This window comes from Euleptes europaea, chromosome 8 (genome assembly GCF_029931775.1).
Source record: "Euleptes europaea isolate rEulEur1 chromosome 8, rEulEur1.hap1, whole genome shotgun sequence".
NCBI classification, from domain to species: domain Eukaryota; kingdom Metazoa; phylum Chordata; class Lepidosauria; order Squamata; family Sphaerodactylidae; genus Euleptes; species Euleptes europaea.
In genome coordinates, this window is record NC_079319.1 from 10,129,759 (window position 1) to 10,141,285 (window position 11,527).

Here is an 11,527-nt window from a genome sequence, read left to right on the forward strand (position 1 = left end):
GCTGAATATACAGCACTTTTTCCTATTTCTCCAACTAGCTGGAGATCTCCTGCTATTACAACTGACCTCCAGCCAATAGAGATCAGTTCACCTGGAGAAAATGGCCACTTTGGCAATTGGACTCTATGGCATTGAAGTCCCTCCCCTCCCCAAACCCCGCCCTCCCCAGGCTCCGCCCCAAAAACCTCCCGCCAGTAGCAAAGAGGGACCTGGCAACCCTACTGGCAACCCTAATCCCAGTTCATTAGATTAGAATCACAGAAGCATTTTTGTTTTGTTTTTGTATTGTATTTTTAGAGAAAAGGAGATGCAGGCATGGTTTGGCCTCCCCTCCCCCCTTTCCCATTGGCGTCTTTAAATCAGTCACTGCTAGATCTTGGGAGAGCGGAAAGTTGTAAGACTCTTTAGGAAACCGGAGGTTTTTTTCAAAGGCCATTTGCATTAGCTGTCTAAAAGTTTGGCCTGCTTTGATGGTGCATAGGATTCTTGTAAGCACAATTTGCTCTAACCCACCCTCCTCAGACCCTCCCCTGAAATAAAATATGTACTGGGGATGCCTGCCAGCAACTGCAGCCAATAAATCATCTGCTTCCAATCCCTTGGCCATCGTTAGGATTTACAAACAGGTCGTCTCATTCTTTATACACCACGGCACACTTAAAGATCTCTTGGGAACCTGCCCAGAACTGTATTGATGAAGAAATCAGCTGCCACGTGGCTGGTTGTTAGGAGCAGGGATTGCTATTTTGCGGGGACCATCTCCGCTTTTAGCAAGCATACTATACTTGTCAATTTTTTTTTCTTTCCTCATTCTAAATAAGGTCTAATGTATTTTTTTGCATTACAAACCATTCTCTTTCTTAGATTCCCTCTCCTCCCAATCACCCCAGATGGATACACTTGACTGCTAAGAAGAAAAGTCTTTTTTATAGATAGTTGGGTGATGAAGAAGGACAGTTGGTTTTTATATGCCGACTTTCTCTACCACTTAAGGAAGAATCAGACCGGCTTACAACCACCTTCCTTTCCCTCCCCACAACAGATACCCTGTGAGGTAGGTGAGGCTGAGAGAGCTGTGACTAGCCCAAGGTCACCCAGATGGCTTTATGTGTAGGAGTGGGGAAACCAATAAGGTTCACCAGATTAGCCTCTGCCACTCATGTGGAGGAGTGGGGAATCAAACCCGGTTCTCAAGATTAGAGTACACCACTCCAAACCACTGCTCTTAACCACTACACCACACTGGTTCTCACACCACGCTGGATATGGACTTGAGGAGCACACAAAGCTGAATCAGAGGTCAGTATTGTCCACACATACTGGCAGCAGCTCTCCGGGGTCTCAGGTTGGGGTCACCTAGTACCTGATGATGATTCTTTTAGCTGGAGATGCCAGGGATTGAACCTGGGACCTTCTGCATGCCAAGCAGACGCTCTACCACTGAGCCACAGCTCCTCTTATTTCAGGTGGAGGTCGTTCACATCACTTGCTACCTAATAGCTTTAGCTGGAGATGCAAGGGATTGACCTGGGATCTTTTGCTTACCAAGCAGATGCTCTGCCACTGAGCCACAGCCCCTTTTATGCAAGTCCATTGAGTTTCTAAAGGTATCAACAAAAACATAGACTTAGCCTAACTTAAAAGTTATCATCTCACCTGAAAGAACCAGGGATGGTTCTGAATTTCATACAACCCGAAAAAGCCTCATTTGGGTTTCATTTTTTCCCTTGTCTAAAAGGAACCTGTATTTAGGGTTACCAGCCGCGATTGGGAAACACCTGGGTGGAACCTGAGGAGGGGAGGGTTTGGGGAGGGGAGGGACTTCAATGTGGTATAAAGATCACTTGCTTTGCATTCAGAAAGGCCCCAGATTCCATTCCTGAGAACTCCAGTTTCAGGATCTCATGGTGCCTTGGCTAGGAAAGACCGTTCTTTTTTAGTGTCTCTGGAGAGCCAATGCCAGTCATGGCCAAACCACACATTACATTGGGGATCAGTGATTTCTAGGGTTGCCAGTTCCAGGTTTACAACCGGAAGTGCCATGCACGCGGTGTGTACGCGCGTGTGCACATTTGCCCACCGACCCTCAGGTGGTTGGCAGGCAGAGGGGTGAATTACCAGGGGTTTGCCCGCCACCACCGGGCACCTGGCAACCCTATATATAGTAATGTTTACACTTCGCAGTTTTGTGACTATACTGTATTGTGATTTATTTGTACAATTCCTTTTTTGATTATCAAGTACCTGGAGGTTGCCAACCCTAGTCCCAATCCATATAAGAGCCCCACCCCCCCGCATTCTTGAGTCCAAATTGCCTGGCAGGGCGTCCAGCAGATTGTCAGTGTAACATGCAGTTTGGTCCACAGAGTAGACAATATTGAGCTAGAGGAACTGGTAGCCAAAGCCAGGTTCAGGTGTGTCTTTCAAAAGTTGACTCAAGCCCAGCTTGGGCCACACCATGGACAAGTCTTCCTTATCAGCATTTTCACAGCACTTAATACTCCTCTTTGCTTCCTTCTGAGACCATGTCTCCTGCCCCCCACCCCCAGATTTCTGGTCTAATAAACTTGGTACAAAGTGGAACCCTAAACACACTTACATTTTTCTAAGCTCATTGACTTTGAAGGACTTAAAAGGGCGTAACTCTACTTAGGATGGCATTGCAAGATTTGGAGAATTGAAAGGTGGGCCATGTTTAAGTCTACCTGTGAAAATCCCATCTAGACAGACTGAAATGCGGTACTAGAATTCAGCATATGACGTTTGCACTGAATTTGAACTTCATTTTCCTCCCTTTGTGATGGACAGATCTCAACGTTTCAGTGAGTATGCACTCAGCATTTTGTTACAAGGCTTACAGTGCAATTTTAAGCATGTATACTCAGAAGTAAATCCTATTAAGATCAGTGGGACTTACTCCCTTGTAAATGTGGTTAGATCCGCAACCTGAGCGTCAGCCATAGTAGTACTTTTTTTCCCAGTGAAATATCAAATTTCTCTGAAATTTGAAATGAAAGAATTCCTAGATGCGTACTTATGTAATACATTGCTTTCTTGTTCCTGGAGAGAAAGAGAAATTTTGAAACTTTCTCAACTGATTTGCAAACTATTCCAATGTTCTACCAGCAAAACCCACAACCTTTGGGAGACAGGGGAGCAATCTGTCGTAGATTTGCACAAGAGACTCCGCATGCCAGAATCGTTTTTTTTAAATGTCACATTTCAGACGTATGCAGTGTTGTTTCACCTCCAAATGCAGATCTCAAAAAAAGTCCATGGACAAAACAGGGTCTTCTTGGCTTCCAGGGCAAGGATGGAAAGCAAGAAGGATCCCCAGCTGGGTATTGTGACTAATCAGCTTTACCCTGGTTGCCAGAAACGGTGGTTAAACTCCTTTGTGTGATGGCTGGATGCTGATTTGTGCACCATTTGCAGTGGTGGGTTATTTTGGAGGGGAAAAGGCAACTGGAAAATGAAATGTACAGCCCTGATTTTCAGTTCCTCCCTGGACTTCATTTTTTCTGTTGATGCTTGACACTCTGGGTTTAATGGTATTTTAATAGCGATTCCAGGACATGTAGGGGGAGGAACATGCTCTTGCGCTCCATTTTGTTGACTGGACCACTGTTTGAGCTTCACAGACGCTCTTAGGAGATTACTTCAGAGGGTACAGCCTTGACCCTTAGGAGAAGCCTGCGTGGCGTCCTTCATGACTAGTCACCATGGTGTGGGAAGAGTCTTAGTTCATCATAGGTCTCCTGAATTTTGGGTCGTGAAGGGTCCCAAGCATATCTGTGATGGCGTCTTCAACTGCGGGTGCCAACGGCTGTCCCATGGAGGTTGTCGCACCAGGTTCCCTGAGAATTTTACCTCAGATTTTACCAAGATTTTACCTCAGTCCCTCAGGCAGCCTTGTTACTCAGAAAAAGGGTTGGCTTTTATAGCCTTCTCACTTAGGAAATCCTCACCCCTGTCATTCCTGACATTGGTGGGTCACTTCTGGTCTGGGGGTGTCCACTCAAATCTGTTTTGTCCCGTTGCTCTGTGGAACGATGCCACGTAACTCTTTGGTGCGGCCATTTCCTGACACCTGGGTGAGATAAAGAACGGGCCCCATAATCAAATCTAACCGACTAAAGAACATGCCGACCTGAGGAGAATTGATATCACTGTCATGGCTGACAGGATTTCTCTCCTTCCAACACCACCAGAGGAACATGGGATGGAGCCACACAGAGGGGCTGTATTCAAAAGCAAAGTGGTTGGCCTCCTCTGCAGGTGACAGAAGGTGACAACACAGGTGTCTCTACCCATTCAGGGGACTTCCTAATGGGGTTGCTATTTGCCCTGTGGCAGAGGGCAGCCTCCTGCCCCCACCCTGCAGTACCCCACAATAGATAAATTTAGTGGCAGGAGAAAAGATGTAGGGTGGAGACAGACTGATTGTGACGATCTAGGAATTTCCCTCAAACTCTGTGGTAAAGTTGGTTCTTGTGGGTTATCCGGGCTGTGTGACCGTGGTCTTGGTATTTTCTTTCCTGACGTTTCGCCAGCAGCTGTGGCAGGCATCTTCAGAGGAGTAACACTGAAGGACAGTGTCTCTCAGTGTCAAGGGTGTAGGAAGAGTAATATATAGTCAGAAAGGGGTTGGGTTGAGCTGAATCACTGTCCTGCAAAAAGTATCAAAGGTAATGTGCTAATCATTGTCCTGTAAGCATCAAGATAATGTGCTAATGAGGGTGTGGTATGTTAATATGGAACCAATTTAATCTGAAGTGATCTGTTAATGTGTGAATCCAAAGCTAATCTGCATGGCTATTGTGGACTGTAGTCTTTGTTAGTCTGGAGGTTTTCAGGACCTCCATTAGCACATTATCTTGATACTTACAGGACAATGATTAGCACATTACCTTTGATACTTTTTGCAGGACAATGATTCAGCTCAACCCAACCCCTTTCTGACTATATATTACTCTTCCTACACACTTGACACTGAGAGACACTGTCCTTCAGTGTGACTCCTCTGAAGATGCCGGCCACAGCTGCTGGCGAAACGTCAGGAAAGAAAATACCAAGACCATGGTCACACAGCCCGGATAACCCACAAGAACCAATGAACTCTGACTGTGAAAGCCTTCGACAATGTTCTGTGGTAAAGACCATCGAGATCAGGGGAATTCCTACAGCATCAGCTGGAAGTCATGCTTCACAGACTGTGACCTCTCCACCTGGGTTTCATTCTGCTAACTGACAGCCCTGCTACTTCACCCGGAGCCTTGTATGGCTCTGCCCGCCGAGACCTTGGTGTTCAGCCGCAGAGCCAGCCTCAGGTTGTTGCGGAGCTGAGTCAGCCTGCCATCCGTGGCTCTCGGTGGTCTAAATGCCTGTGGGAGCAGCCGGTTGTAGGGCCAGAGTTTTCAGAAGCACCGGATTCTGAAAGACAAGTTTCCCATGTGAAAAGAAAGAAGAAGTTTGGCTATTTCAGCCCAGCCGGTGGGTCCGATAACAATATTCTGAAAACACAGAGTTTGAATAAACTGGTTTTGCCAGAAGCAGGTGTGTCCTTTCATACTAGCCCTGTGACATTTTTAGGATAACCCACAAGTATGCATTCACAATTCTTCCTTCACACTGCCCGGCCGCAGAGTAATGACAGAGTATTTTCGGAGCTCTTCCCTCCTGGGTTTCAAACAAGACTAAGACTAGAAGCAGCAGAGGGCTATTTTAGGGTAAGAACTAGAAGGTTCTTGTGGGTAAAAGGGGAGGGGTAAACGTTTTTCAAGGCTTGCAGGATAGAACAGAATAACTACTGTGTGTCCCGGCATAGCTTGGATGGATTCCTCTTTGATGCAGCCCCCCAATTATATGATGTTTACAAGGCACCGTGGATATGATGGCCCTAGGGTTGCCAAACTCCACGCACTAGCTGGAGAGCTCCTGCTATTGCATCTGATCTCCAGCCGATAGAGCTCAGTTCACCTGGAGAAAATGGCCACTTTGGCCATTGGACTCTATGGCATTGAAGTTAGGCTTGCCAGGCCCTGCTGCTCCACCGGTGGGAGCTTCACGGGGCTGTGGCCTTAGTGCGCGATGCGCGTGCCTGTTACAGTGCGCCCGCGCGATGTGCTACGTCACTTCCGGCTTAACCCGGAAGTCCAATTGCCAAAGCAGCCATTTTCTCCAGGTGAACTGATCTCTATCGGCTGGAGATTAGTTGTAATAGCAGGAGACCTCCAGGTAGTAGCTGGCAACCTTAACCTAAGCCAACTCTCATTGGTGGTAGATGTAGGGTTGCCAGCCAGAGTCTTCACTAGTTGTAATAGCAGGAGTTGTAATAGCAGGAGTTGTAATAGCAGGAGACCTCCAGGTAGTAGCTGGCAACCTTAACCTAAACCAACTCTCATTGGTGGTAGATGTAGGGTTGCCAGCCCGAGTCTTCACTAGGCTGCCAACCTCTAGGTTGCGGCTGGAGATTTCCTGCTATTCCAACTGATCTCCAGGCAACCTGGAGAAAATGTCTGTTTTGGAAAATGAACTCTATGGTATTATACCCCAATGAAGTCCCTCCCCTACCCAAACCCTGCCCTTCTCAGGTTCCATCTCCCCAAATATCCAGGTATTTCTCAACCTGGAGCTGGCAACCCTAGTTTTCACTCCTGCGGGTTTGGATGCAAAGTGCAGGAAAGAGAATGGAGAAAGAAAATGTTCCTTGAGACACTGTGCAGCTATTGGCCATTGCCATGAGACTTTTGCAGTAGGCATTCTGAGCAACCGATTTCCATAGAAAACCCAGCAGCAGTTTTGAATTCCACTTGGTTCTGTTTGGCTGGCACCATTACCAATATTACCTGTAGCCTTCTTCCGTTATATTCATTGTATTTGAAAAATCCCTGTTACTGTACCTCTCGAATTTCTCACTCTTGCTGAAGCTGGGCTCTACCTACCACAAGCATTCCTGAGATATTTTAAAATGTACACAGATAAATTTCGAAGGCTGGGGCACACCCAGCTGATATGTCTTCCTGAAATTTCTCCTGAAATCTCACAGTTTCAATGCCGGTGCTTGTTTGAGTTGGGGAGTGGAGGGGCATGTAGATTGCTGTCACTTTTATGCCTTGACATCACTTCTGGTTAGGGTTGCCAACCGAAGAGGGTCCTGGCAACCCTTCAGTCATGTGATTCACACATGGTTTTACTACAGAGTTTTGGTGAATCCTAGAGTGTCACCCCAATGCAACGATGTCACTTCTGGGTTCGTGCCCAAAGTGACGTCATGCTATCAAAACAAAACAACACTGGGCCATAGAGTCTTGTGAGCTATATTGACAAGGGATGACAACCAATGTGACAAGAAAGCAAATGACATATAAAAAGGTAAAGGTAAAGGTCCCCTGTGCAAGCACCGGGTCATTCCTGACCCATGGGGTGACGTCACATCCCGACGTTTACTAGGCAGACTTTGTTTATGGGGTGGTTTGTCAGTGCCTTCCCCAGTCATCTTCCCTTTTACCCCGAGCAAGCTGGGTACTCATTTTACTGACCTCGGAAGTATGGAAGGCTGAGTCAACCTTGAGTTGGCAACCTGAAACCGACTTCTGTTGAGATTGAACTCAGGTCATTGAGCAGAGCTTTTGACTGCAGTACTGCAGCTGGACTCTACCTACCACAAGCATTCCTGAGATGTTTTTAAATGTACACAGATAAATTTCGAAGGCTGGGGCCCACCCAGCTGATATGCCTTCCGGAAAACAGAGACAGAAAATCTCACAGTTTCAGTGCCGGTGCTTGTTTGAGTTGGGGCAGACTTTGTTTACGGGGTGGTTTGCCAGTGCCTTCCCCAGTCATCTTCCATTTACCCCCAGCAAGCTGGGTACTCATTTTACCGACCTCAGAAGGATGGGAGGCTGAGAAATGACATATAATAGACAGATAATTAGCACAATAGCACAAAAAAACCATCTCCCAAAGGAGGTGAACGTGAACCTGAGAGTTCAACAGGTAAGTCTGTGTTTATGTTGTAAAGGGACAGATAGTCTTCTATCAACGGACAAAAAAAGGCCAAGAAGATCAGGTACATATAGTCTCCAGAAGACCCCCGGCAAGAGGTAGATCAAGAAGACGGACTCTCCGGATTAAAGCTGTGCTCCATTTACGCTGTTAGCTTCATCAGTTGCTTGATCCCCAAATAACAATGTTTTCCATATGTTTTTTTCTTGGAAACTCCTTAGGAGTCCATTTCTACTGCATCGCTCTCAGCGCAGGCTGCCAAAGTGACGTCATGGCATTGAAACGTTGCTGATCCCCCTCCTCCATTTTTCACTTGCCTTTCTGAGCTGCACCGAGCAGGTAGGAAGTAGGGTTGCCAGCTCTGGCTTGGGAAACTCCTGGAGATTTGGGGGCAAAGCCTGGGAAATGCAGAATTTGGATGGGGGAGGGAGCTCAGTTAGGGTTGCCAACCGCCAGGTTCTAGCTGGAGATCTCCTGCTAATACAACTGCCCTCCAGCCAAGAGTGATCCGTTCACCTGGAGAAAATGGCCTCTTAGTCAATTGGACTCTATGGCATTGAAGTCCCTACCCTCCCCAAACCCTGCCCTCCTCAGGCTCCACCCCAAAATCCTCCCACCGGTGGCAAAGAGGGACCTGGCAACCCTAAGCTCAGTAGGGATATGATTCCATAGAGTCTGCCGTCAAACCTGTCATTTCCTCCAGGGGAACTGATTTCAGTTGTTTGGAGATCAGTTGTAATTCCAGGAGATCTCCAGGCACCACCTGGAGGTTGTCAACCCAAGCGGGAGGTCTCCAGCCGGAGCAGGAGACCTGGCTATCATAGGCCCCGTGTCTCCCAACCACTCTCCTGGCAGAAGTGTAATGCCTGAAATCATTATACGTTATTGAAAATGTATTCTTTCACTGAAGAAACGTATTCATTCACTAAAAATGTATTGGAAACGTATTCTCTGATTTGAAATATATTCTTTGTAATCAATAAAGTATAATCTGCACTTATGAATATGCCATATTCAATGTATAAGAGTTGGCATCTACGATTAAAGTCACACCAAGCACATATATATGTTAAAGGCCTTGAGTATAAGAGGCCCAGCTTTGTTCGTTAGAAGCTAATTAGAGAATCCATAGAAGGCCCGAGTATGTTTTCATAAGCTGGCTCCCCACTCAGCTAGGAAAACTCCCTTAGTTAGCCTTGGCAGCTGGCAGAGTCCAAGATAAGAAGAACTGCAGTAATTTAGGATCAAACAGAGAAGCACCTGACCATGAGGGTCTTCACTGCTCATTAGTGAGAATGAAATCACCATTTCTATGTGACGCCTCCGAATCTCTAATAGGGTATTCAAATCCTTAAATATCTATTATCGGTTCTATGTATTGACGCCATGTATTACGTCTTTGTACCTCCCATTACCAAAGATTATATCCGTACTTGCACTCCTTTGATGTTTGTGTGAATTGTCCTGCGCATTTGGGGCAATTTTCATCCGGTGTGTATATTGGGCCTAATAAACAAACTGCTTTGAACTATCAACCTCCTACTGTGTTATTGTCATTGGGAATTGATACAATAATGCAGGCATATCAGAAGGCCAATTAACACACCCATTTCCCAGATCCTAGTGTGGTGTGGCTCTCTAACCACTACACCACACTGTCTGTTTCTGTGTCAACTTGCACCAAAATACAATCTGCCATAATGGAATGTTCTGGCTCCTTCCTCCATTCTTGGATCCAGCAAACAGCTTACCTTCCTCTGGCATACTTCATAGACTGGGAACAGAGGAGGGAACACAGGAAACAAAAAAAAGATTTATTCTGTGCCCTCAGCTGGCCAAGAAGATTTTGAGCTGTACCTAAGCAGTATGCTTTAAAAAAAATAGAAAAGAAATAAAATTGTCCCAGTGTGTTAAGCGTAACCTGGAAACCTGGAGGTAACAGTTTTTTAAACTCCCATTCCAAAATTATCAGGCCAATTTTAGTTTCTTCTTGAAGACCTTCCTTTTTCTGAGACTTAATCCAAGGCAGCTTCTCACATGTGTTTGGCTAGATGAAAGAAATCATCTGAAAAAGTAATACACCAGCGTAAAAATTGTTCCACTTAAATCCGGTACTTTTGGATTGCACCCTGAAGGGGCTGCCACGGAGTCACGGTTGCAGTGTAGACAGAGAGAAAGTCAGAATAAACAACGCCCTTTCATTTGTGCAGACAATCACAGGTATTGTTTAGAGATTAATTCCTGGACATTAAAATTCAGTAATGACTGTATCATTACACACTGTACTGTTAGGTTGCGAGATCCCTCTTTGCCACTGGTGGGAGGTTTTTGGGGCAGAGCCTGAGGAGGGCAGGGTTTGGGGAGGGGAGGGACTTCAATGCCATAGAGTCTAATTGATCACAGTTCCGTGATCCAGCCGTTATCTCAAGTTACAGCGAGATTGGGCAACTTCGTTCAGGAACACACAGCCCGGGTAAACATCAGTGTACCCGGAGAATAGGATTGCGCTACAAATGATTAGCGCTTTGTTTGGGCTAGGATCCTAAAAATCCTGGACGTTTCATTTTGGGACTTACAAGTTTCATGTTTTGTAATTGCATACATCATTGCCTTATTGTTTCATCTTATTGTTTCATCCATTTTGTAGATAACATACTTACCAGTTAGCCATCAGTGCTTGTTTTGCTTTTTTAGTACCTGGAGGTTGGCAACCCTATGTACTATGTAAAACTGTGGTTTTGATGCTGTCTAAATACACTTGGTAAAATTTGCTGTTATAAAACCATGGGATTTTTCCTTTGGGTCTTCCTTTGAATGGTTGTAGCTCTGTTGTTAATAGTTCTTAGAACTCCACTCATCTTAACATCACATCTTACAACCCAAGCCTCTGAATGGGTTACTCAGAGTAAAGTTACATTTTAACCATCTGTGGGGCAAAACTAGACGGCTTTCCCCCTGCTGCTTGGGGGCAGATTTATGTTTCCTGTACAAAGCTGCTGTTCCAAGGTAGTGTTGCAAACTCTGGGTCGGGAACAGTTTGCAAGCCTCCAAGTGATGCCTGGAGATCTGCCACTATTATAGTTGACCTCCAAACTACAGAGATCAGTTCATCTGGAGAAAATGGCTGGTTTGGAAGGTGGACTCTATGATTCATCTAGTCCAGCATCCTTTTTTCAACAGTGGCCAGTCAATGTCACAGGCAGGGGCAGGCTCACCTATCAGCTGCTCCCTGGCCTCTGTCAATCTCAAAGGCCCCATTCAGTTCTTATGGCTAATACCCCAAAACAGTTGTATCCATCAATCTCTCCAACCTTCTTTAAATTCATCTCCACCAATGGGCTTCATCACATCTTGTGGCAGTGAGTTCCACCAGTAGTTTGTGCAGTGCTACCTTTTGTCTGCCTCGAATGACTCAGGCTAGCCTGATCTCATCAGATCTCAGAAGCTAAGCAGGGTCAGCCCTGGTTCATACTTGGATGGGAGACCACCAGTGCAGCCAGGGTGCTAATCAGGGTCAGGC

The 11,527-nt window shown here is 46.0% G+C and overlaps 1 non-coding gene across 1 annotated transcript; it reads right to left on the reverse strand.

Moving 5' to 3' along the window:
- Positions 1-1,383: 1,383 nt before the first annotated feature.
- On the reverse strand, positions 1,384-1,455 carry TRNAA-GGC (transfer RNA alanine (anticodon GGC)). The gene has a single exon. It is a non-coding gene; the product is annotated as a tRNA-Ala (tRNA).
- Positions 1,456-11,527: the final 10,072 nt, after the last annotated feature.